This window comes from Ixodes scapularis, unplaced genomic scaffold, assembly GCF_016920785.2.
Source record: "Ixodes scapularis isolate PalLabHiFi unplaced genomic scaffold, ASM1692078v2 PGA_scaffold5__190_contigs__length_132052651, whole genome shotgun sequence".
In the NCBI taxonomy this organism is placed as follows: Eukaryota; Metazoa; Arthropoda; class Arachnida; order Ixodida; family Ixodidae; genus Ixodes; species Ixodes scapularis.
In genome coordinates this window covers 105,459,079-105,463,903 of record NW_024609880.1, presented here as the reverse complement: position 1 = coordinate 105,463,903, position 4,825 = coordinate 105,459,079, and the positions used below count along the sequence as shown (strand labels likewise).

The 4,825-nt window shown below is 43.9% G+C and overlaps 1 pseudogene; it reads left to right on the top strand.

Moving 5' to 3' along the window:
• The first annotated feature begins 2,815 nt into the window (after nucleotides 1–2,815).
• On the top strand, nucleotides 2,816–4,212 carry LOC115321318 (annotated as a pseudogene).
• Nucleotides 4,213–4,825: the final 613 nt, after the last annotated feature.

The following is a 4,825-nucleotide window of genomic DNA, read 5'->3' as shown; positions in this document are numbered from 1 at the left end:
TTACAGGGAACATGAAACTCTGTGGTATGGAGTCGGTAAAATAACTTATTTGTACTATGCAAAAAATATTGATCCGCCAAACTTTTATTGTGTATTTGTGCTCTTTTTTATGTTTGTATTTATAATTCCAGACGTCATTATGGTACTTCAGTTTTAAAATATTTATACTTAGCATATGGCTCACTAAAATTCTAGTACCTATTTTTTCAAGATATTTAGGCGATGCCATAAAGCGTTTAGTGTTTGACATTAATTAAAATATCAATATTCACAACACAGGGGACACGAGACAACACTAAAAATTAAAAAAAAGACGAATATTTCGCTCATTTCTAATGAACTAATAAACCACAATATATTTAGCGCTAACTGAAAGGCCTCCATAGTGGCTGGTAAGCTTCCACTGCGTGTGCCCTTACGTGTATGCGTGTATTTTTAATTCGGTAACATTTCCCTAAACATCGCGCCGCGCGCGTAGCTGAATTGCCCACGCAATGTGACATGCTCAATATACGGGCATGGAATGACAATGATCATAACTTCGATGTGACTTAATTAGTTTTAAAACAGAATGTTTTTATACGCTTATTTCCATGAAATACTGTAAAGCGCGACAATTACACGTAGGTTGAACTTATGTAAAGCATATGGGCCATGGAATCTATGAGTAAAACACTAATATCAGAATGATCCAGATGGAACTTGGGAACAAGTGATTCCCAGCCAGACACTTTACCGACTGAGCTATGCAGAGTGCAGAGCAGGTGCGTGGAAACAGTCAATAAGAAGTTTTTTTTTTTTATTATAGAAACCTACGAACTTGATTATTCTGGCAAATGCGGGTTGCAAAATTTGTTTAGCGCCAACCATACACTTCCTGTGTGCTTTACGAGTGGGGCGGACATGAGCCCCACCACACATATTATGTGTGTTTTGATCTCAGCACAAAATTTGAAGTCCGGTTTTTGTTAGCGTAATTAAGCTAGTGTACATTTGTGTTGTTTTTGATGCGTTATTTTCTTAAACAATTCCACTTGTCACATTAAAACGGATGCTAATGCGTGGGAGAGTAGGGTACACACGCAGTACCTCTAAGGTGGACAATTGGCGAGGAAGAGGGCGGAATTTCTGACCGCCGCGATTGGACAAAGCCTGAATCAAGCGCAGCGCTGGCACATTGCGGCGGCAAGGAACCTCGCCGACTTTCTCGCCGAATGTCCAACCTGGAGCCCACGTTCCTCTCTTCTAACTGCGCGCATACCCGCGGTGTGGGAGAGTGAGGTACATGGGAGAGTGAGGTACATGTTCCGTTCTCATCTTCATTGTCGCGTTTATGCCTGGGTCGCGGGATGAGGTTCTTGCGGGATGAGGTTCTTGCTGGATACGCTACGGTCTTCACAATGCCTCGCAAGAGAAGGGAGCGAAGTGAAGATGAAATAGCTGAATAGAAGCGGTGACGGGCTGGTGAGTATGACAGTGCTTGACGTGCAAGAATCGCCGGAGGAGATAGACCGACGTTTGGCTCGAGAGAGAGAAGCGAGCCTTCATGGAATACAAGCATGTTACCGCACTTCAACCTAGTCTCCTCCGAAACACCTCAAGGAAGCAACCCCGTTCTTATTAAGACATATGCACGCGTTTCATCTGCTCTTTTTGGGGGCATCTGATTAGAAGCATTTTTAATTTAGTAAGAGACTGAGGTTCCCATGTGACTTTCGCTACAAGAGTTTTTTTTTTCTTAGTCTCTCATTTAAATTAAGTATAAACTCCCAAAATCACTTTCATAGTGCGTAAATATGACAAGTATATCACACATAAAAACTCATAACAAAACTTTTATTGAAATTCTCTTAGCGACTCTGAAGCATACTTGACAAATCGATCCCTAAATAGAAGCATGTTTCAGAATCCCTCAAAGAGGCTCCTTGTGTATAAATTGCGCTATTGTTTTTTTTCTCGAGAAATGGTAATTTTGTGGCATACGTGAATTATCCAGGCACTTAAAGCGATAGTTTGTCTTTCTTTCTTTTTTTTTTGGGGGGGGGGGGGGCGGGGAAGGAAAGGGGGGATTAGGTGGCACTTACCAACGGACGCCTTAATTTTGTTTCCATTCTCCTTTATAAAGGTACTTAAAAATGGAGTCCTGTAAAAAAAATCGAGGTCAACTGCGCACTCATAGACTCAGAGTGTATAAAGGCAAATGAAAATATTTTGTTCATTTGGTATCATATCCACGCATATTGTTTGCACCACAATATCAACTTTCTAGATCTGCAATTCAGAAGTTTTTTTTTTAATATCAATATTTTTAGTCAATCTATAAGAATTTTAGTAAAATCATTATTGCCGCGGGGACGCCAAGTGTAATTTGAGGTCCCTACTCAATTTGCGAATGAGAGTTTTCATATTGAATAAAGATATTACCCCCACCGTCTTTTCGCGTGCTTCCAATATGTAAGTGAGCTATAAGACGGTGGCTCCACGGTGCGGTTCCTAGAAAAATCACTTCAAATTGAACACGGCTGGACCGGCATAGTCATCTTGTGTAGCAGGATGAACTGACGTATTATTTAAGACGCCCATTGAAGTTTACCTTGGCCTTTCGAGGCAGGGGTACACCTGGGGCCCTATGTTGCGCTTTTTGGACTCCGATGACGACTAGGGAGAAGGAACTAACGTCAACGACACAGCAAACGCAGATTGGATGTTGACAGAAGAAAACAAAATCAACATCCAATCTGCGTTTGCTGCGTTGTTGACGTCACTTCCTTCTCTCTAGTCGCCGTGGGTAAAAGCGCAACATAGGGCCCCTGGTATGTCCTGTGCCGATGGACATCCCCCAGCCCCAACCTTGGATATTACCGAATCAGGCCATACCTACAATGTAACACAAGTAAGCCCCCAAACTAAACGACGTAAGGGAGACGGTGATGATGAGGAAATATCTGTGACCGACCACCCCAAAAAATGGAAGAGACGGAAGCCGGAGAGGACTCTGAGTTCACCTTAGTGCAACATCGTCAACAGAGGACGACAGGAGTCCCAGTCCTTCTAATGCCTATGCAGGAGGACAAGCGGTTGCAGCAACAAAACTGGCCAAAATTGTCTGCTGAAGTAAAGACACTGGCTGGCGCGCCCATCGTGAGACATCAGTTTACAGCGAGGGGTGGTTTTTTGCTTGATGTCTCAGAAGTACCAACTGTGCATCGACTTCTCAAAGTGCATTCCCTTTGTGCGATCCCAGTACAAGCAAAAATACGCAAAGAGTACCTACAATACTTTTGTCTTATCAAAGGGGTACCAAAGTGGTACACTTATAATGACCTTAACGAGTTTAGGAGACCAACCGGTGTGATTGCCGCTCATCGGCTCTACCAGCGACGCGAAAATACAACAGATGTTGCCCAACCAACCGACCGAGTAGTTCTAACATTCCGTCCAAACACCGAGCGGCCGGACAAGATCAACCTCGGCTTCACACGGCACGAGGTAACCGAGTGCACTGAAGCACCTCCAAGGTGTTTCAACTGCAGGGCCCTCCGCTACATTGCAAGGTACTGCAAGGGAAAAAAATTGCGAAAGATGTGAGAACCACACTCATCCAAAGAATGCCCTGGCACACTTCCCACAAAATGTGCAAACTGTCTCGGTGTCCATCCTTCTTCTTATGCAAATTGCGAAATACGCCAGGCGGTTCTTTCAAAAAAAAAATATTTCATTCACAGACCAAAGGTTATTGAAACGCAAAGCGAACTGACTGAAGCACAAGAAGAATATCCTGCGCTCCAAAAAGAAGCAACGCACGTAGATCGTTCCCATGCGCAAGCAGGACGAAAAAATCAACCTAAGAAGGACTCGCCAAAAAGAGCTACATCGAGGTAAATGAATATTCCTTCTAAACGTTCTCCATCCACTGATAAAGAAAACTCAGTAAAGTCAGATGCGAAGAAGGGCCAACAAAAAATGACCCCAGACTAGACCAAAAAAACCTTGCATACAGTGACATACTTTCTGGTCGACGTGTGTCTGAGGAGGCAGCGCAAGAAACGGCCACATCCGCCGATAGCAATAATATGCTTCACCTTCTCTGCACTGCGGAGCGCCATTGCACAAATGCCACCAAGCACCTTGAAGACAATTTTACAAGGAATGATGCTCGTTGAGGCAGCTATGGTCGGAATCGTGAAACAGTCTCAACACAGCAATGCCTGAGAGCAACGCTGCAGGATCCCCTGTGCGCGCGCCGGTCGCGTCAGGTCGTATCAAGACGCTTCCATCGATCATCCAGTGGAATGTTAATACTCTTCGACCTTGACTTGCCGAACTTCGTCGCCACCTTCTGGAGCTTCAACCAAATGTTCTTGCTCTTCAAGAGACGCATGTGCAACCAGGACCTCATCGTTTATCCCCATACGTCTAATATCATAGTAAGACACCTCACCTCGACGGGAAGTCTAGGGCACCTATACTCGTGCAGAGTCACCTCAAACAAATGGAAATCGACCTTAGCGACTTGAACACTCTATACAATGAACACACAGCTGTAACAATAAGAATGGACAATCATGATATCACTGTTGTCTCAAGCTACATACGTATTCACCAACCATGGGATTCCCATGAAATGAGAAAGATCAGAAAACGCTGTCCTGGGCCAATTATATGGTGTGGAGATTTTAATAAAAACCACCCGGTTAGGGAGAGTAACAAAACCACACAAAGGTGAAATGCACTTATTGATCTAACGAAAGATCTAGGCTTGACATGCCTCAACGACGGATCGCCAACATGCATTCGTCCTCTCCTTAAAATAGATAGTGTTCTC